We start from the raw sequence: 22,120 nt of genomic DNA, 5'->3' as shown, positions 1-22,120 counted from the left end.
AAGATGTCTATAAAGAACTGGGATATCAATAGGAAATCATCTTCATCCAGACTTATTCCTGAGTGGAAGAACTTGAAGTTCCTCATAAATAAGATCCTGAAGGACATAAAGGTGATGTGTATGAGAGCTGTGCACATGGTGGACCTGTACTAATTATCCCTGCCAAGGCAGGCTGGGGCATGGGCAAGACATAGGCAACTTTGGAAAGGCCCTCCCACATCCCCCAATAACTTCCCCTGCTAAATTAAGATGATCGCATTAGGTAAGTTAGAACACTTTCTGCTGCAATAACAGAAAATGGATTTATATGGATTAAATAAGTAGGAGGCATCTTTGTCTTACATGTTGTCAAGGACCACATTCTTTTTCTTTCTTTTCCACCGTTCTATTATGTTAGCTTATGACCCTAGGGTTACAAGATAGTTGTTACACTTCCAGGTATCAGCCTCAAATTGCAAGTAGATAGAAGATGGAAGAGGGAAGGTCAGAGAGCCACAGGGCCGTGCCAGCCTTGGAGTACCATAATAGTACTCTATGTTGCCAGGGTTTCTGGGTCCATGATCACCCTAAACCAAAGCAGAATTTTATTGGAATGGAAGGAGGGGGAACAGGAAGGAGAAGGGTTTGATGTAGAGTAGGTAGCAGTAATATCAGGCAGACACATTGCATTTGTTTACGATAATCTTTTTTCCATAGCAAAGCATTGATATTGTTTAATGAGTGAATGAATTGTTTATATATAAAGGCTGGAAAGGAGAAAAGGAATGATGATTAACTAATAGAATACGAGGTATGTAAATGAGCTTTCTGATTAAGAGAGATGAGGCGTTGGGAGTTCAGACACCAGGGTCCTTACACTCAACTCTGCTACTGCTACTGAATCAGCAATGACAGTGGTGCTGTAAGCTCTTAAGATCTGAAAATAAGAAATACAGGTAGGGCTGGGCATGGTGGCTCGCGCCTGTAATCCCAGGACTTTGGGAGGCCAAGGCAAGAGGATCACTTGAGCCCAGGAGTTCAAGAGTAGCCTGGGCAGCATAGCGAGACCCCATCTCTACAAAAATAAAATTATCCAAGTGTGGTGGTGTGTGACTATAGTCCCAGCTACTCAAGAGGCTAAGGTGGAAAGATTGCTTGAGCCCAGCATTTTGAAGTTACAGTGAGCTATGATCACACCATGGCACTCTAGTCAGGTCAACAGCAACAGAGCAAGACTGTCTCTTTAAAAAAAAAAAAAAGAGCGAGCAAGAGAGAAAGGAAAAAAAAAAAGAATACAGAAAGAAGAGAGATTCTGAGTTGTAGATACATGTTGGCCTCAGTATAGTCTCAAATCCTTTGTGGATGCAGGAAGCAGGTATGATGGACATTATAAGTAAAGTTGTTTTAATACTTCAGTTGATTTAGTATTATACCTTCCACCTTAGGTGGTCAGAGCACAAATTCTGATGCAGAGAGCTTGGAGAGTTAGATCCACAGAGCATTGTTCAGGAGGCAGGTATAGTTCAAGCAGCTACTGAGAAGGGTGACCCCAAAAGTAAACTTCATGAACTCAAGTTTTGGCTGATCAGCATGAGGAGTTCATGTACGTGTATTACAGACATCTGCTACATCACTGGAAGGTAGTATGTATTGTATATGTTCTACTGTGTAACCTATTAAAAGGGATGTAACTCCCTTGATAGGTACATACATATACACACATCCCACATGGCCAGAAGAGCTGACACACAGCTAACTCCATAAATAGCACACATTCCCCTTGGGTACACATAAGAATAGTGACAGAATGCCGAGCACGGTGGCTCACACCTGTAAATCCAGCACTCTGGGAGGCTGAGGTGGGCAGATCACTTGAAGTCAGGAGTTCGAGACCAGCCTGACAAACATGGCAAAACCCTGTCTCTACTAAAAATACAAAAATTAGCTGGGCATGGTGGCAGGTGCCTGTAATCCCAACTCCTCGGGAGGCTGAGGAAGGAGAATCACCTGAACCCAGGAGGCGGAAGTTGTAGTGAGCCAAGATTGCGCCACTGCAGTCCAACCTGGGCGACACAGCGTGACTCCATCGAAAGAAAGAAAAGAGAAGAGAAGAGAAGAGAAGAGAAGAGACAGAAGTGCATGCCACAAGGTCTGCCACACATGGCGGTCTTCTATTACATACTGTGAAGTATGAGTTTCCCAAAGGTGGTGTATTATGTGGGTGTGATTCTAACAAGAGTGGTCCTTTTGATGTAGGTTGGAACTTAAAAAAGTAGTTCCGGCTGGGCGCGGTGGCTCACGCCTGTAATCCCACCACTTCGGAGGGCCGAGACAGGCGGATCACGAGGTAAGGAGATCGAGACCATCCTGGCTAACACGGTGAAACCCCGTCTCTACTAAAAATACAAAAAATTAGCCGGGCGTGGTGGCAGGAGCCTGTAGTCCCAGCTACTTGGGAGGCTGAAGCGGGAGAATGGCGTGAACCCGGGAGGCAGAGCTTGCAGTGAGCCGAGATCGTGCCACTGCACTCCAGCCTTGGCATCAGAGCAAGACTCCCTCTCAAAAAAAAAAAAAAAAAAAAGTGATTCCAACTGTGACATGTATACATATTTGCCGTGGTTGGGTTCCTCTGTCATACTCATACAGAATTGTATTCCTTTCTTTGTAAGCACTTACTTGTTTTGTATACTCAGTTGTTAGTTATTTGTTTAATATCTGTTTCCCCCCTGGACTCATCTTCTTAAGAGTCAGAGCCATGTCTGTTTTGCTCAGCACTGTACCCTCAGGGTCTTTCATAGAACCTGTCAGCCTTTCTCAACTGTGGCTCTTCATCTGAACCATGGAACACAGAACATGATTTGAGGGGCTACTTTTTTTTCTCTCAATGCCTTATAACTGGTAGCATTCTAGATGACTAGGAGAGAAATTAATTCATTATGTAGATTGGATACTTTAGGACATAAGGGCTTACTTTTTTAAATGGAAACTTGGTTGAGAAAGCATAGAAGAGACCGATCGATACAGATGTATTCTGTTGCAAACTGAGGGCGAGGGAGGGATGACTCCTCAAATGCTGCTTTCCAGTAGTAGGGTAAATGTTGGTTAGCTCAAAAACAACAAATGACCACTCATCTCTTGGTAAATATTTATTTATTTATTTAACTTATTGAGACAGGGTCTCGCTCTGTCACCCACACTGGAGTGCAGTGGTACAATCATGGCTCACTGTGGCCTGACCTCTTGGGCTCAAGCGATCCTCCTGTCTTAGCCTTCTGAGTAGCTGCGACTATAGTCATGCACCACCATGCCCAGCTAATTTCTGTATTTTCTGTAGAGATGGGGCTTTGCTGTGTTGCCCAGGTTGGTCTTGAACTCCTGGGCTCAAGCTATCTGCTTGCCTTGGCCTCCGAAAGTGTTGAGATTACAGGTGCAAACCACCACACCTGGCCAGTAAATATTTCTTAAATGAATGAATGAGTGAGGACTCAGAACTCTTAACTCAGGTCATTCTTCTCTCTCAGATTGATGAAGAACCAAAGAATGATGTGGTTCTACTGAGTGACTGGCCTGAGACTCTATACCGGGAGTCTCACCATCGTCAGAACAAGCCTTTTGTCTGCTTCTACTACTCCATCAAGGTCAACTGTTTTATCTCCTTAAACTGGATGGAACCTGGTGGAAAAATGCAGGTGAAGCCACCTCATTTCCCCCCTCTCCTTCTTAATCCAATTTACATGAATCACACCTGAACTGCCCTCATTTTAGAATGATGGTAGTGACTGTGAATTAGCTCATTTTAGTACTCATCTCCATATCCCAGTTTGACGGGATGCAGTGATCCTTCTTCACCTCATGTTATTAGGCCCACAGAATTCATATTCCCCATAAAGTACACTGAAGGCCAAGAAAAGGGCCTTGAACATGGTGCTTCTATCATATACCCAATTCCTAGTATAGTAGTCCCCGCGTATTCATGGGGCATACATTCCAAGCTCCCAGTGGACATCTGAAATTGCAGATAGTACCAAACCTGACTGCCATGAATTGGAACATGTTTCTGTTCATGTGGCTGACCTACAGATTTAATGCTTTTTCCATCATAACTAAGCCTGTTCATGCACTGTGGCCATAATGCATGCCGTTGAGGTGCAACAGCAAAACTAGCATGAATTTCTCTTTCCTCCTTCACAATTTCACAGACGATTCATTTTTTTTTTTTTTTTTTTTTTTTTTTTTTTTTTTGAGACAGAGTCTCACTCTGTTGCCCAGGCTGGAGCGCAGTGGCAAGATCTCGGCTTACGGCAACCTCTGCCTCCCAGGTTCCAGTGATTCTCCTGTCTCAGCCTCCTGAGTAGCTGGGATTACAGGCGCGTACCACCATGTCTGGCTAATTTTTGTATTTTTAGTAGAGACGGGGTTTCACCATGTTGTTCAGGCTGGTCTCGAACTCCTGACCTCGTGATACGCCCACCTTGGCCTCCCAAAGTGCTGGGATTACAGGCATGAGCCACTGCGCCCGGTCCGAAAAGATTAATTCTTTCTATAGATTGTAGCAACCTCAGCATACAATTGCTTTCCTTATTAAGTCAAGAACCTTCACCTTTTCACTTAAAGGAAGCATTTTGTGGCTTCTCTGTGGCATATCTGAATTGCCAGTATCACTATTCTTGTGCTTTGGGACCATTATTAAATAAAATAAGGGTTACTTGAACACAGGCACAGCAATACTATGACAGTTAATTTGATAACTGCGATGGCTACTAAGTGACTTAACAGGCAGATAGGGTATATAGTGTAGATAGACTGGACAAAGGGATAATTCAAATCCCAGGCAGGATGGAATGGGACTGCCTGAGATTTCATCCTGCTACTCAGAACAGCATGCAATTTAAAACTTATGAATTGTTTATTTCTGGAATTTTTCATTTAATATTTTTGGACTGCAGTTGACCACACAGGTAATTGAAACCACAGAAAGGGAAACCATGGGTAAGTGGGGGCTGCTGTACTAGGAGACTCCTAAAGTCAAGCTCTCTAGTCTTTCCTTAGTCACACCAGAGGGAACAGGGACCTGAATATTCAGCCTTCCCTACCCCACACTTTGGGAAATGATCTGCCTCCACAGTCAGGCTTTCATCTCTCATCCTCTTCTAGGCAGTACTTTGGATACAGAAAAAGGGTACAGAAATGAAAGGAATGGTAGAGAAGATGAGGCTTCGCATGATGGATCAGCTGCCGCCCATCCAAGCAATGGTCCACACAGGTTCCTACCACATGTTAATTGCTTACTGTGGTGACATGCGCCTAAGGCTTTTTGGAGATCACCATCAAGGGTTCAGATGTCTGGGTACAGTGCCCTGTCATTTCTCCACCAGCTGCCTCTTCTATGATCCAGCAACTGAGTTGCTGCTATGTGGTACCCTGGGGGCTGTGGTTACCTGGTTTATCTTACCAAATGGCAGGAGCATCGAGATGGCTCAAATAGTCCCTATGGCTAATCATGAGCTTGTACAGGGATTTTCCCTGAATGGCCCCCAGGGATCCCTGTTGGCTCTGTGTGAGGATACAGTGAGGGTCTTCATTCACCGGGGTCAGGGCCAGCTGGAAGAAGTGAAGAAGTTCACGCCTGTCGCCAGTGGCTCTTCCATCACTTGCTCCTTTACTTGTGTCTCTCAGGGCAATTTCTACGCTGGAAACACGGCTGGAGAGATCCACGCTTGGGGTTTAGACCAGGGTAACTTCCTCCACAGCTTTCAAGCCCATTCCTCATCAGTGATATGTATCCATAGCCGGCCAGAGATCCACACCTTACTAACAGCAGGCAGTGAAGGCACAGTGAGGGAATGGAATCTCACTTATGGGAACTTGCTGCGGCAGCTGAATGTTGACGAGGATCTTCAGAGACTGCAGTTTATTGATAATACCACTTTTTTCTGCCAGACCACCTACAGTTTTTCATTGCATCACCTGCCCTACTTTTATAGCCTCTTCAATGTCTGTGGTTCTGCTCCCCAGCAGGTGCAGCGGGTCTGCTGCGGCCATAACTGGACTCGGATTCTATGTGCCACTGAGGATGGTTTATTGCGCTTCTTATCTCCAGTAACAGGGGATCTCCTGGTTATCACCTGGCCTCTACTTGTTATGGATAAGGCTTTGGCTTGGGCCTATGACTCAGAGAGAGAGGAGCTCTTTGTGGCATTAGGCAGTTCAGAGGTGCTGGTGTTTGATGCAACACGCTCTCCTTGTACAGTCAAGTATCTTGTGTGCACTTCAGCAGACGGTAAGGATAGAGTAAGATGCTTGGCTTATGGGAGGTCCCATCTGCAAAAAGGCCTAGGAGGATTGATGTTCTGTGGGCATGAGAGTGGCATTGTGAGAATCCTTTCCCACTACAGTCGTGCCCGAATAGAGAAGACTGTTCACTCTGGGGCAGTATTGGCATTGTCTACCCTGGAAGGCCTTCAGGAAAATGCCTTGCTCTGTTCCTATGGCATGGATAACATCATACACTTGACAGAGGCCGTGCTTCAGGTGAACAAGGTAGTCCTTCAGCCTGTCAGCAAAATCCTCTGTGGCTGCCCCCTAAAACATGTGATACTCTTGCCAGGTTCTGTGGGTGCCATCACTGAAAGCTACTGCTGGCGTCTCTGGCACTATGAAGGCTCTCTGACATCTTCAGAATCAAAACAGAGCTTTGTGTGGAGAGAGACAAAATGCCTGCATGAGTGTGACATCACTTCATTTGATGTCTGCCTTCCCCTGAAACTTTTTGTCACAGGTGGCATTGATGGCTCAGTCCGGATCTGGGACTTCCACGGTAGACTTGTAACCGAGATCGACTCAGCCCTGCATTTTGGCCCACTCTGCTTTGCCAATAATCGAGGTGACCTGTTGTTGACTTTCAACCAGAGTATCTACATAGTATCTTGCTTAAAGCTTCTCCCTCCAGCTCAGCTGGTTCACCTGCGTATCCTAAAAAATGCAGATGAAATACAAGAAGTCCCTAAACCCTTCCTTCCTAGCTTCTTCTTTATGTTTGAAACAGTATTTGTACCCAGATTTGTCTACCTTGGAAGAGGGCGGCAGGAATTACAGGGGCTAGAGACCCTTGTCAACAAACGGTTCATTGCCTTCGACAATACTGTGCCTCATGTTGTAGAAGAAGAGAGAAGCATGTCCCTTGTGATTCAAAAGACCAAATTTCCTTTGTTTGAGGCTAAGGATATTGATTTCTCTACTCTTGATTCCAAGCATAATCGTCCCCGACATGAGGTTCCTGCTCAGTTGCAGCTGGCTGGCTGGGATGGATTCAATGCCTACCAAATGCTACGGTGCTTCTTTGGTCAAGGGCGGCAATGGCCCTTTGCTCCCGATGGCTACATCCCTAACTCAGTGATCCGTGCCCGCCTTTGGCCTGAGGGTACCCCAGTCTTCCTATGCTGTGATCTGTATTCATCCTACCAAGTTAAGGACTGGGACTTGTCATCTATGACTCTAGTAGAAGAGAAAATGTCAAGGAGTCAACAGAAGGATAAATCCAAGAAGCGAAAAGGAACTTCCCTTGATATTCTTGAAAGCATGGCAAACCAAAATTGGATGAGAAGAAACTATAGTGGAAGGCTTATGGATGATTTAATAGAGGCCATCCTCAACCTCACAATTTACTGCTCTGTAGAGGAATACAAGAGATATTTTAGGGTACTTAAACGTATTTTTGCCACTTGCCAGATATCTTCAGAGTTGGTTTCTAAGACTGCCCATCGCCTCCTGCAAGATACAACCCATTCCAATCCACATATCCGTGAGCTAGCCTGGGAGGTACTGGATAGGCTAGGCCTCATGAACCATCATTTTGCTATTCCACTGACTATGGGATTGATGGACAGTGATGAGAATGTGCGGGCTAAGGCCTTATACCTTATGGTAAGAGTCACAGGCATCCAAACCAAGACCAGGCTGGTACAACTGCTGAAGAAACAAGAAACTCTCCGGAAAATGCAGTAAGTTGGATGGTGACCTTCTCTTCTTCTGGTTCCTTCCGTCTCCTATCCTCCAATATCTGACTGTGTCTTCCCATTTCTAAAATCCTTTTTAAATTCTATTCTTGCCAGGCATGGTGGCTCATGCCTGTAATCCCAGCACTTTGGGAGTCCAAGGCGGGCAGATCACCCAAGGTCAGGAGTTCAAGACCAGCCTGGCCAGCATAGTGAAACCCTGTCTTTATTAAAAATACAAATATTAGTCGGGTGTGGTGGTGCATGCCTGTAGTCCCAGCTACTTAGGAGGCTGAGGCACAAGAATCGCTTGAACCTGGGAGGCAGATGTTGTGGTGAGCTGAGATGGTGCCACTGCACTCTAATCTGGGCAACAGAGTGAGACTCAGTCTCAAAAAATAAATAAATAAATAAATAAATAAATAAATAAATTCCCACTTTGTTCTTTGTTTCAATTTGCTCTTTTACTCAGCACCTACCCCTTTCCTTCTGACCGCTGACTAGCCTGTCTTTCCATCATTTCTTCAATTTCTCAAGATTCCTCAAGACTCATGACCACAAATCTCCCAACCAAAGAAGCATCATGTGTCCCACTGACTACAGGCATACCTTAGAGATATTGTGGGTTTCGTTCCAGACCACTGCAATAAAGTGAATACTGCAGTAAAGCAAGTTACATGGATTTTTTGGTTTCCCAGTGCGTATAAGTTATATTTACCCTAGACTGTAGTCTATTAGGTGTGCAGTAGCATTATATCTTAAAAAATCAATGCGCAGGCCAGGCGCGGTGGCTCACACTTGTAATCCCAGCACTTTGGGAGGCCAAGGCGGGCATATCACCTGAGGTCAGGAGTTCCAGACCAGCCTGGCCAACATGGTGAAACCCTGTCTCTACCAAAAATACAAAAATTAGCTGGGCGTGGTGCTGGGCGCCTATAATCCCAGCCACTCAGGAGGCTGAGGCAGGCGAATCACTTGAACCCGGGAGGCGGAGGCTGCAGTGAGCCGAGATCGCAGCACTGCACACCAGCCTGGGCAACAAGAGCGAAGTTTCATCTTCAAAAAAAACCAATGCACATACTTTAATTAAAAATACTTTATTGCTAAAAATTGCTAATGATCATCTGAGCCTTCAGCGAGTTGTCATGTTTTTTGTTGGTGAATGGTCTTGACTTGATATTGATGGCTGCTGACTGGTGGGTGCTAAAGGTTGAGGCGGGTATGACATTTTATTAAAATAAGACAAAGAAGTTTGCTGCATCAGTTGACTCTCCCTGTCATGAAAGATGTCTCTGCAGCATGTGGTGCTGTTGGATAGCATTTTACTCAAATAGAACTTCTGTCAAAACTACAGTCAGTCTTCTCAAACCCTGCCACTGCTGTATCAACTAAATTAATGTAATATTTTAATGTCCTTGTCTTTTCAGCAATGTTCAAAGCATCTTCACCAGGAGTAGATTCTTCATCCATTCCAGTTTGATCACAAGGTTGCAGCAATTCAGTCACATGATGAGGCTCCACTTCTAATTCTATTTCTCTTGCTATTTCCACTACAAGTAACTGCAGCAGTTACTTCCTCCACCGAAGTCCTGAACCTCTGAAAGTCATCCATGAGGGTTGGAATTAACTTCTTCCAAACTTCTGTTCATGTTGATACCTGACTTCTTTCCATGAATCACAGCTATTCTTAATTGCATCTAGAACGTTGAATCTTTTCCACAAGGTTTTCAGTTTACTTTCCCTAGATCCATGAGAAGAACTGCTACCTATGGTGGCTATTGCCATACAAAATGTGTTTCTTAAATAAGACTTGAAAGTCAAAATTAATCCTTGATTTATTGGCTGCAGAATGGATGTTGTGTTAATAGGCATGAAAAACCACGTTAATCTCCTTATACATCTCCATCACACCTCTTGGGTGATGAGGCACATTGTCAGTGAGCAGTAATATTTTGAAAATGATCTATCTTTCTCAGCAGTGGGTCTCAAAATCTTCAGTAAACTATGCTATAAAGGGATGTGCTGTCATCTAGGCTTTGTTGTTCTATTTATACAGCATGAGCAGAGTAGATTTAGCACCATTCTTTCGGATCCTAGGACTCTCAGAATGGCAAATACACACGGGCTTTGACTTAAAGTTACCAGCTGCATTAGCCCCTAACAGGACATGGCATGTCCTTTGAAGCTTTGAAGCCGGCCACTGACTCTTCTCTAGCCATGAAAGTCCTAGAAGGCATCTTCTTTGAATAGAAGGCTGTTTTGCCTACAATGAAAATCTGTTATTTAATGCAGTCGCCCTCATCAGTTATTTTAGTTAGGTCTTCTGGATCACATGCTGGAGGTTCTCCATCAGCACTTGCTGCTTCACCTTGCACTTTTATGTTCTGGAGACAGCTTCTTTCCTTCAACCTCATGAATTATTCTCTGCTAGCTTCAAACTTTTCTTCCACAGCTTCCTCAGCTCTCAGCCTCCGTAGAATTGAACAGTGTTAGGGCCTTGCTCTGGATTAGGTTTAGGCTTAACAGAACGTTGTAGCTGGTTTGATCTATCCAGACCACTAAAACATTCTCCACATCAGCAATAAAACTGTTTTGCTTTCTTATCATTGTGTGTTCACTGGAGTAGTACTTTTAATTTGCTTCGAGAACATTTCCTTTGCATTTGCAACTTGGCCTACTGTTTGGCACAGGAGGCCTTGCTTCCTGCCTATCTTGACTTTCAACATGCTTTCCTCACTAAGTTTAATCATTTCTAGCTTTTGATTTAAAGTGACACACATGTGACTCTTCCTTTCACTCGAACACTTAGAGGACATTGTAGAGCTATTAGCTGGCCTAAGTTCAATATTGTTGTGTCCCAGGGAATAGCGAGGTCTGAGGAGAAGAGGTGGGGGAATGGCTGGTTAATAGAGCAGTCAGAATACACACAACATTTATTGATTAAGTTCAGCGTCTTACATGGGTGCGGCTCATGGTGCCGTGAAACAAGTAAAATAGTCACTTCAAAGATCGCTGATAACATATCACCAAAATGGATACAATAATAATGATGAAAAAGTTTGAAATACTGTCAAAATTAGCAAACTGTGACAGAGACAAGAGGCAAGCACACGCTGTTGGAAAAATGATGCTGACAGGCTTGCTCTAGGCAGGGTTGCCACAGACCTTCCATTTGTAAAAAACACAGTGTCTGTGAAGCACAATAAAGCAAAGCACAAGAGAACGAGTTATGTGGCACTACATTCCTTGCCATCCTTCAGCCTTTTTTTTTTTTTGAGATGGAATCTCACTCTGTCACCCAGGCTGGAGTGCAGTGATGTTATCTTGGCTCACTGCAGCCTTCGCCTTCTGGGTTCCAGGAATTCTCCTGCCTCAGCCTCCTGAGTAGCTGGGATTACAGGCGCCCACCACCATGCCCAGCTAATTTTTATATTTTTAGTAGAGATGAGGTTTTGCCATATTAGCCAGGCTGGTCTTGAACTCTTGACCTCAAGTCGTCCACCCACCTCGGCCTCCCAAAGCACTGGGATTACAGGCGTGAGCTACTGTGTCCAGCCACATTCTTTCTTCTTTAACCAGACTTTACTTCAGCCTGTTCTAAATTACTACTTTATCCCTCTCTTCCATTGTAACTTCTTGTTTTTTTTGAATTTTGTTCTATCACTAGCTTAGTACTGTCCTCCTTTTCCCTTGACTTATATAGGCAAGAAATTATCGGGGAAATCACTCTGGGACAACTGCTGAATATTCAAGCTGAAGATATACAGTCCCTGCTTATTCATGTGGAGCAGCAGCTAAGTGAAAACTTGACCTTGTTACAAAGAGAAAAGTCACTTACTTTTTCTTTGGATATACCATGGTCTGAAGAACTTAAGGTCTTTTCTAAAGACATGCTCGTACCTTTGTTAGAAACTGTAAAGCTCACCAAACCAAAGAAAAGAAAGAGACATTTTCAAGAAAGGAGCAGAAAGCTTAGTATGTATGGGGTGATGTATGGAACATGTTTGGGGCCAACCTCAGGGCCCCAAAATGCAGGGTGAATGAGGCCAAGGTATATGAAAGGATACTAGTGAGAATGGAGTTCAGTGGGAGAATCTTATTCACAGAAAATGACCTTCCTGAGAAAGATCTATCCCACAGCAAATACCAAGCTCTTATTTCATTAGAATATGGATGGCGGGATGAAACCATGCATTTCCATATCATAAAGCCTCAGTCCCCCTGCTTTGTATCTCTTATGGTAGCTCACTGAATTAGATTTTACAAAGGATCTTACTCAATACCTCTGTGTTTCTGTTAACTGTTTTTCTCCCAATATCTCTGCAGTTAAAAAGGACCTGAGAGTTGCCAGGAAGCACAGAAAGACAAAGTTGGGAAAGTCTATTTCCATGTTGATGCCTTCAGAAGATGCAGGTGAACAAAGAGAGGCCAGGAAATCAGAGCAAGTTGAAACCCAACATGTTACCTTAGAGCCAGAGCTACCACTGAGTTCTTTAAGCACAGTCAAATCCCAGGATTATGCTGAAACAGAGAAGGAGGTCATTTTACAAGTTATGGAGGCCATGGAGGCCACAGAAGCCCTAGAGGCCACAGACACCATGGAAGCCATAGATCAAGGTAGCATGAAAGATTATGGAGACGTGATCTCTAAGATGGAAAGAAAAGAACACATTAAAAGGCTTTGGAAAAAGGCAATGAGAAAAAGCCACAGAATAGCAGATGTGCAGTGGAAAGAGAAACAAGATTTGAAGGATGTTTCAGAGGTGACTACAGAAGAACCTAAGGAAGATGTCATAAAAATTGATGAGCAAGAAGAAGGTAAATGGAAGAAAAGTGAAAAGAAGAAGACCCGGGGTTTGGCTGGGACCCCTGGACACGCAAGTAGACCAGACACCAGATCTTGGAGGGATGACATTTGCTCTCTTGTCACTTCAAGGATAGCAAGTTCCCATCCAGGAATGTTAAGGGATCTGGGCAAAGAATTGGTAGGCCTGGCTGGGGTGATGCTTGCTGACCGACAGCCCAGCTGGAATCTCTTCCAAGAGATATGCCCCCTTTTAAAGGATTCAAGCTCAGTCTCATTAGAATTAGATGACAGAGTATTGGAAGAAACACCCACCATAACAAAACAAGTCATTAGAGGGGGTGTCAAGGACAAAAGGACAGGAGTATTGACAGAACAAGAGGATAAAAAAGCATTAAAGGAAGATGAGAAATTTTCTCAAGAAGAAAAGAAAAAGAAAGCTGTTTTCCCAGCAGATCGCTTAGTCTTGGAGAAAAGGAAATTTAAAAGAAAAATGGGGAAACTGGCCAAGCAAGAAAGGAAAATAGCTAAGGAAGAAAGGAAACTGACAAAACCAGAGGAAAAAATGCAGAGAAAGAAGAAACCAACCAAAGATAAAAAGAAACTGACCCATCCAGAAGAAAAAATGGCCCAGGAAGAAGAAATACTTGCTTCCCCACAAAAGGAATTAATTATGGAAGATCAGAAGTTAGTCCTAGAAGAAAAAAGACTAACTGGAAAAAGGGGACAACTACTAGGGAAAGGAAAGAAAGTGATCAGGAAAAAGCAGCCAATCCTGAAAAGGGAAAGGTTGGAATGGGAAAAGATGCAGGCCCAGGAGGAAAGCATGAGGGCCCAGGAAGAGAAAGAGCTGGCTGGGGAAGAGGAGGAGCTGGCAGGGGAAGAGGAGGAGCTGGCTGGGGAAGAGAAGGAGCTGGCTAGGGAAGAGAAAGAGCTGGCTGAGGAAGAGGAGGAGCTGGCAGGGGAAGAGGAGGAGCTGGCTGGGGAAGAGGAGGAGCTGGCTGGGGAAGAGGAGGAGCTGGCAGGGGAAGAGGAGGAGCTGGCTGAGGAAGATAAAGAGCTGGCTGAGGAAGAGGAGGTGGCAGGGGAAGAGGAGGAGCTGGCTGAGGAAGAGGAGGAGCTGGCTGGGGAAGAGGAGGAGCTGGCTGAGGAAGAGGAGGAGCTGGCTGGGGAAGAGGAGGAGCTGGCTGGGGAAGAGGAGGAGCTGGCTGGGGAAGAGGAGGAGCTGGCTGGGGAAGAGGAGGAGCTGGCTGGGGAAGAGGAGGAGGTGGCTGGGGAAGAGGAGGAGGTGGCTGAAGAAGAGGAGGAAGTGGCTGAGGAAAAGGACGCACTAATCCTAGACATAGAGAAACAAGTTGGAGAAAGGAAGAAACACATCTGGGAAAAGGAGAAACATGTTGAGGAAGAGGAGCAAGAGGCCTGGGAACTGGGGAAACTGGTTCAGGATCATTGGTCTAGAGAAGAGGAAGGACTGTCTGGGAAAGAGAGAGAACAGACATTAGAAAGGGAGAGGTTGGCAGAGCAAGAGAGTAAATTAATCCAAAAAGAGAAATGGTTTGGCAAAGAGGCCCTTTATGGGGAGCAGGAGGAACAAGACCAGACAGAGAGGCAGGCTCAAAAAGAGGAGAGCAAACAGTTAGCCTGGGAAAGAAAGAAACTGTACCTAGAAGACAATGAAAAGTTTGGAGAACTGGAGAAATTGTCACAAGAAGAAGAGAAATTAGTTCAAAAAATGGAGCAAGAAGCTGAGAAAAGAAAACAATGGGCCAGAGAAAAAATAAAACGGGTCTCAGAAGAGGAAAAAATCACAGAGGAAATCAAGAAAGGGTCCCCAAAAGGAGAGAAACAGGCCATAGGAAAAGAGAAAAAAGCTAAGAAAAAGAAGAAACAGACTGAGAAAGATGAGAAAGCAATTGAGGAAGAAGAACAATGGATTCAGGAAAAACTAGCCTTACAAAAGGAGAAACTGGCCCACGAAGAGAGAGTATGGAGTCAGAAAGACAAGAAACGGGCCTGGAAAAAGAAGAAAGAGGTAGAGCCAAAAAAAAGAGTCTGGAAAAAAGAGAAATTGTCCTTAGAAGAGGAGGAACAGGCTGGTGAAATGGAGGAACAGTTCCAGGAAAAAGAGAAAGAGGCCAAGGAAATAGAGAAAAGGGCATTGGCAAAGAGACAAGCCCCAAAAGACAGTAAACTGGCCAAGAAAGAGAGTGATATTGCTGACAAAGAAAAGGCAATGGCCAGGGAAGGAATTGGCATAACTGAAAAAAAGAAAAAAATAACCCAGGAAGAGAAAGAAATTATGAAAGAAGAGGGCAAATTGTCCCAGGAAGACAGGAAACTGGCCTATGACATTATGACCAAGGAGAGAGATGTTGCCAAGAAGAAAAAGAAAACCAAAGAGGAAAGAAAACAGGCAATGAGAAAACTGGATATGGAAGAAGGGATTGGTTCTGAAGAGAAAGAGACTCACTTCACGGAAGAAAATATAAGAATGAAAGAGAATCAACTGTTTGGGATCCTGGCACAAATAGTTAGAGAATTGGTTACAGTTCCTTCAGAAGAAAGAGAAATAACTGAGGGAGAGACATCATCCATTATAGAAAAGAGTGAAATTGATGGCGACAGGTGGGAATTTTTTAAGGAACAGAGGGAATTAATTAAAGAAGAGAAGGAACAGGCTCAGAAAGATAGGAAACTAGTAGACAGACTGGTCACCAAAGAGAGAATGCTAACTGATAAAGAGAGCTTGGAGGAGGACCAAAAGTTATTAGAGGAGGTCCAGGAAAATATACTATTCAATAAAATCCAGGTACAGACTATGTTAAAGGAGTTTCAGAAGACAAATTTGTTAGAAAAAAGGCAGGTAGAGGAGCTTCTGAAGAAAGTTGAGGAGCGTGAACTAAAGAAGACTCAGATGAAGTGGTTATTAGATAATCTCAGAATTATACTATTAAAGGACTTATATAAGGGCTTGACTGAGAAGGAAACAGAGGAAGGTCTAATTAAGAAAGGGAAACAGGAGGAGATTCTGCCCAAGAAAGAGAAAAGGAAACATCTGATTAAGAAGAAGAAAGCAAGTATGAGTGAAGAGGAATTGGAGGATAACTTGACTAAGAAGCTAAAGGAAGAGGGTTTGACTCAAAAAAGGAAAATGGAAAAGAGGTTGACTAAAGAGAAAGAGAGGCTGATTAAGAAAAAAGAGGGCCCACAGGAAGAAAAGAAGAGCCTTAGCGAAGAGGAGTGGGGGCGCTGGAGTGAGGAGGAGGAAGAGGAGAGCCTGAGTGAGGAGGGAGAGGAGAGCTTGAGTGAGGAGGAGAGCTTGAGTGAAGAGGAGGAGGAGAGCCTGAGTGAGGAGGAGGAGGAGAGCTTGAGTGAGGAGGAGGAGGAGAGCTTGAGTGAGGAGGAGGAGGAAAGCCTGAGTGAGGAGGAGGAGAGCTTGAGTGAGGAGGAGGAGAGCTTGAGTGAAGAGGAAGAGGAAGAGGAAATGGAGGAAAAAGAGAAGGAGGAGGAGGAAAGGCAGAAGGATGTGGAAAGCCTGAGTGAAGAGAAGGAAAAGGAGAGCAGACTTATGGAGGCAATGTTCTCAGAAGAGGAGAGAGTATTGAAAACAAAGTTCCCAAAGGAAGAGGTGAGATTATCCAAGCTGGTGATAGAAGGTGAGGATCTTGCTGAGGAAAGCGAGGGTACAGCTAAAGGAGAAATGCATTTTAAGAAAGAGGGCTTGCTTGATGTAAGGAGAGACTCCAGACTTATGGACAAGGCTATGTGGCCAACAGTTCTGAAGAGCCCCTCCAAAATACTATTCCAGGTAACCCTGGAGGAAAAAGAGGGAACACCCCTGAAAGTGTTAGAGGATCACTTGGATTCTGAAAACAGACAGGGCCGTCAACTTCTTGGAGTACACCCCATGACAAGTTCACTGGGAAGAGAAGAGAATGAACTCTTGGAGAAAGCCAGGGGTATGTTTTTACAAGCCATGGAAACAGGCTTAGAGACCCAGGTCCCAGAAGGTCTCCACAGGCCAGAGTTTCAATTATCTGATACTTCCATGGAACCACACAAACCTAAACACAGACACAAAGGTGAAAGATGGAAGTGGTTCTTGGGGTATCAGGATTCTTTGATGGGGGAAACTAAGGGTCAGGCTCCAGCTCCAGTCCCAGCCTTTTCACCTGAAATGCCAGATAGGAGATATCGAAGGCTGGCCTTCTCAGAAGCAAGCTTCTCAGATGAGGATTGGATTAACAATGCCTTACAAAGGTTGGAAGCAGGAAAGCAACTTTCCAGGGACAGTTTTCATCGACTGAGTCAGATCCTCAGAGACTTTACTTCAAAGAGACACTTGAAATGGATGCGTATGTCCAATCTTAAGGTCATTGCTAAACATCTCAGGCAGAACCTAGAGTTAAGTCCCACTGATACATTACAACTCTGTAAGGAAGTTTTGAGTCCGGTGCACTTAAAAGAGATCCCTCCAATTAGAAAAAAAGAAACACAGAAATGGTTGGGGCTGTCCTCTGTGCCCAAACCAGTATTACCATCAGCCATCAAGAGGACTCAGACCCCACAGGCTGTCAGCTGGCATCTCTTAGCTGAGTCCCATAGGAAGAAGCAGGCACAACAGTTATCCACTGCTCTCAAGGAGATAAAGCACCTTTATCCAGTCACAAGGGATGTTCCTACAGCTGTTTGTCCCTCTGTGGATAAGAAATTTCTAGCCTTGGTATTTGAGAAGGACTTCCCAGCCTTGAGGAGGAAGGGTGAGATCTCCAAATCTCACCCTTCGGCAAAGGAGGAAGCACTGCCCATCCCTGCTCCAGTGATACCACCAATTACCAAGAGGATTCAAGTCCCAAAGGCTATGAACCGGCATCTTTTGGAAGAGCCTTACAGGAGTGCGCAGGTACAACGGTTATCTGATGCCCTCAAAGAGATGGAGATGCAACATTTTTATCCTGCCACAAGAGACATGTTCACAGGTGCCCATGCCTCTGTGGACAAACAAACTCCAGCACTAATGTTTCAGAAGGATCTCGGGGCTTTTAAGGGTAAGGGCAGGGCCCCTAAATTGCCCAAGTTGGAGAAGAAGGCACAATCCATCTCTAAAAAGAAGGAAGAGATGCCTTTGTGGGAGACGTTTGTGGCACTGTACCATGTTTTGCGGATGCTGCAGCAGCGATATGCAAAAGACAGTGCTGCTTGGATGGAACAGTTCTACCAGCTCATGGACCTGTACCAACTTAAGTCCCCTAGAATCCAGAGGCTTCTACTAGAGTTACTGCAGAGAGAGGAACTTCAACCCCAAGAGACCATCTACAAAAATGCCCTGAAGACCAAGGAGCTGGCATATGGTGAGCGTTTGTTCTACCACCTCTTTTGTGGTCATTCCCATGACCCTGCAGGTCCCCTCAAGTTCCAGGATGTGGTACCCCTCCCTGGGCAGAACAATGTCCATACTATCCAACCTGAGGGCATTGCCCAGTATGGCTTCCTACAACTTGCCTGGAAAAGCCTACCGCAAGTCAGTCCTCACTGTATTGAGAGGCTGCCCAGTATGCCTACTCCTACTATGATTGGGCTTAATATTAGGACTTTGGGATTCTATGGGAAAATGAGCCTGGGCCACAGATTTTAAGCCTCCTTACTTGTTCCCTGCTTTGAGGTGGAGCTAGATGAAGACTCATCTTCATTCAGCTCCAGAAACCTGCTACTGTATACTGAATAAAGTGACATTTCTCAGCTGTAACAAATATTCTAGCTTCTCTTCCTCCTCAAGCCTAGAATCCCTTGGAAAGTGGCCAGAGAAAACCGATGCCCTTTGTCCTAAAGGGGACAATTTTTCAGTCAGTGCAGTATAACCTTTAGAGGGCAAGGGCCAGTATCTGATCACTTTTTTGTAGAAAAGTCTGCCCTGGTACTCTTTCTCTTTGGCTACTATTCCTTTCCTTAGAAGGTCTTGGAGGCATCTGGCCGGGCATGGTGGCTCACGCCTATGTAATCCCAGAACTTTGGGAGGCCAAGGCAGGCAGATTACCTGAGGTCAGGAGTTTAAGACCAGCCTGGCCAACATAGTGAAACCCTGTCTCTACTAAAAATACAAAAATTAGCTGGGCGTGGTGGCAGGCGCCAGTAGTCCCAGCTATTTGGGGGGCAAGAGAATTGTTTGAACCCGGGAGGTGGAGGTAACAGTGAGCCAAGATCGCGTTATTGCACTCCAGTCTGGGCAACAGAGCAAGACTCCTTCTCAAAAAAAAAAAAAAAAAAAAAAAGTTTGCATCTATATTTATATATGAGATTATATTCTAATTTCCTTCTGTATTATATTTTACATATTTGATACGTCATATCAGTTCCTTAAAAAAAGAAATAGAACTGGTCTTTGAAAATGTATGGAGCTTTTTATATCTGTTGATTTGTTTTGTTCATAATGTTAGATTTTTAATCACCTTAAAGGTGATTATATGTATACGTATATGATTATAAGTCTTTTTATATGAGCCCCTAAATAAAAGTTAAGTATCCCGTGTTTTTTGTTTGTTTTTATTTTGGGGACTTTTTTGAGACAGGGTCTCACTCTCTGTCATCCAGGTTGGAGTGCATTGTTGCAATCACAGCTCACTGCAGCCTCGACCTCCCAGGCTCAAGTGATCCTCCCACCTCAGCCTCCCGAGTAGCTGGAACTACAAGCAGACACCACCATACCTGGCTAATTTTTTGTGGAGGTAGGGTTTCACCACATTGTGCAGGTTGATCTCGAACTCCTGGGCTCAAACAATCCGCCTGCCTCAGCCTCCCAAAGTGCTAGAATTACAGGTGTGAACCACCACGCCAGGCCCCTTTTGGTTTTCTCCTGAGCAGCCACAGCTGTGTGCATGTGCACAGCCTTCCAGACCTCTAGGAACCTGTGGGATCTTAGCAAGGCCCTCTTTTGCTGTCTCATTCCATGGTTCTTCCTGTAACTGTCTGGCCTGCCATTTTGTTAATTACGCTAACCGGTATGGAGCTCAGGCTATTATTAGAATTCTCTGATTGTTTGTCACTGAGTTCTCCATTGTTTTCAGCAGTACTCAGGGCATGGATTTTTTTCATGTCTGCTACTAACTCCATTCTGCCCCCTCTGGTAGTACGGTCGAACTGCCAGGCCTGAAGGTAGACTTGAGGGGAGGGGCGGGCAGGATGGGAGCAGCACCTGGCTAAAATACCACAGATCCCACTGTTCTTTCCAAGAGTCAGTAAACTTGCTTGCAACAAATGCTTCTTAATTGTGTCCATGCTCTTGATCAGCTTCCAGCGTTTTTGAATAGTGGTTTTTGACAACTTTGTACACTTTTATCATTGCTTTTAGGAGGAGAGGATTTCATAAACTCCTCACTTAACCATTCCGGAAGTCAGTCCAGAATATAATTGGTTTTTATTGTGCCACCTGGGGAATCATGCCTTTCTTCAATACTAGAAAATTCTCGAACGGGCGCGGTGGCTCATGCCTGTAATCCTAGCACTTTGGAGGCCAAAGCAGGTGGATTGCCTGAGCCCAGGAGTTAGAAACCAGCCTGGAAAACATGGTAAAACCCTGTCTCTACTATAATACCAAAAAAAATTAGCCAGGCCTGGCGACTCGCGCCTGTAGTCCCAGCTACTCGGGAGGCTGAGGCAGTAGATTTGCTTGAACCCGGAAGGTGGAGGTTGCAGTGAGCCAAGATCGCGCTACTGCACTCCAGCCTGGGCAACAGAGCCAGACTCCGTCTCTTAAAAAAAAAAAAAGAAGAAAATTCTCAAATGCTAACGTTTTGCTTACTTCTTCTCCATCATTCCATCTATAATTTCCTTCTAGCATCCAATTACAATACATCTCGGTTTCCACTGCTCATTCAACAACGTTGCTTCTTGGCCTCTCATGTTTTCCTATCCATCTGACTTCTCTTTTAATTTCCTCTGACCTAGTTGTCAGATTACTCATTTTCTTTCGCTGTGCCAAACCCGGTAAGTGCTTTAAGGTCTAACCCGTCTTTTTCAAACCTCTCTGGTGCTTTCAACAGTATTTTCTTTCCTCATTTTTTTTTTTTTTTTTGAGACGGCGTCTCGCTCTGTCGCCCAGGCTGGAGTGCAGTGGCCGGATCTCAGCTCACTGCAAGCTCCGCCTCCCGGGTTTACGCCATTCTCCTGCCTCAGCCTCCCGAGTAACTGGGACTACAGGCGCCGCCACCTCGCCTGGCTAGTTTTTTGTATTTTTTTAGTAGAGACGGGGTTTCACTGGGTTAGCCAGGATGGCCTCGATTTCCTGAACTCGTGATCCGCCCGTCTCGGCCTCCCAAAGTGCTGGGATTACAGGCTTGAGCCACCGCGCCCGGCCCTTTCTTCATATTTGTTATATCTGTTGTCCGTTAATATTTTAACAAGGGCTATAATATAACCCCCAAGCAGTATTAATATTTTCTGATAGAGGAAGAAGTGTAAATTTGGCTCTGTCCATTGTTGTCTACTCATAGTGGATTGTTTTCTGGACTGTTTCCTAACTTTGGACTGTGAGCTCATGATAACTGAAGTTTCCTGTGTGGAAAATTTCAGTGGAATTGAAGTGATGCCTCTCCCTTCCATTCCCCTCCCCACTTTGTACCCCATGATTTTCAGTCGTTGGGAAGTTCTGTTTATTCCTGGTTTGATATTTCTGTACCTTGCAGCTCAAATAAGTTCATACCTCAAACCCAAGTAAGGCTCATAATTTGTAAATACGGAGGGAAGAAGTTATTTCCATTTTAGTACCTAGTGTTATGCAGGAGTCTTAATTCCAATTCTTCAAATCACTCATTCCTAAGGTTCATAACCCATCTGTTTAAATGTAAACTCTCTTGTTTTGGTATTAGGTATTGCTGCATAACAAATTACCACAAATGGAGGAGGTTAAAAAACATACATTAATGATGTCATAGTTCTCATGGGTTAGAGTCTGTACTTGGCTGAGGAAGAGTTCTCTGCTCAGGATCTCACAAGGCTGCAATCAGGATATCAGCCAGGCTGTGTTCCTTTATGGAGTTTAGGGTTTTCTTCCAAGCTCTTGTACTTGTTGGCGTAATTCAGTTCCTCACACTTACGGGATTGATGGCCCCATTGAATGAGTTATGCGGCACTACATTCCTTGCCATCCCACAGTCTTTCTTCTTCTTCTTTTTTGTTTGTTTTGAGATGGAATCTCACTTTGTCGCCCAGCCTGGAGTGCAGTGATATGACAGTGATGTGATCTCAGCTTACTGCAACCTTCGCCTCCCAGGTTCCAGTGATTCTCCTGCCTCAGCCTCCTGAGTAGCTGGGATTACAGGTGCCCGCCACCATGCCCAGCTAATTTTTG

The 22,120-nt window shown here is 44.6% G+C and overlaps 1 long non-coding RNA gene across 1 annotated transcript in view; it reads right to left on the bottom strand.

The window, feature by feature from the left end:
• Nucleotides 1-9,053: 9,053 nt before the first annotated feature.
• LOC102134030 (uncharacterized) overlaps nt 9,054-22,120 on the bottom strand; it is a 30,601-nt gene continuing 17,534 nt past the window's right edge. Inside the window, exon 3 of the long non-coding RNA XR_012427546.1 lies at nt 9,054-10,847. This is a non-coding gene — a long non-coding RNA (uncharacterized lncRNA). The remainder of the gene's footprint in view (nt 10,848-22,120) is intronic.

This window comes from Macaca fascicularis, chromosome 19 (assembly GCF_037993035.2).
Source record: "Macaca fascicularis isolate 582-1 chromosome 19, T2T-MFA8v1.1".
NCBI classification, from domain to species: domain Eukaryota; kingdom Metazoa; phylum Chordata; class Mammalia; order Primates; family Cercopithecidae; genus Macaca; species Macaca fascicularis.
The sequence above is the reverse complement of the archived record's forward strand: the minus strand, read 5'-3'. Positions and strand labels throughout refer to the sequence as shown.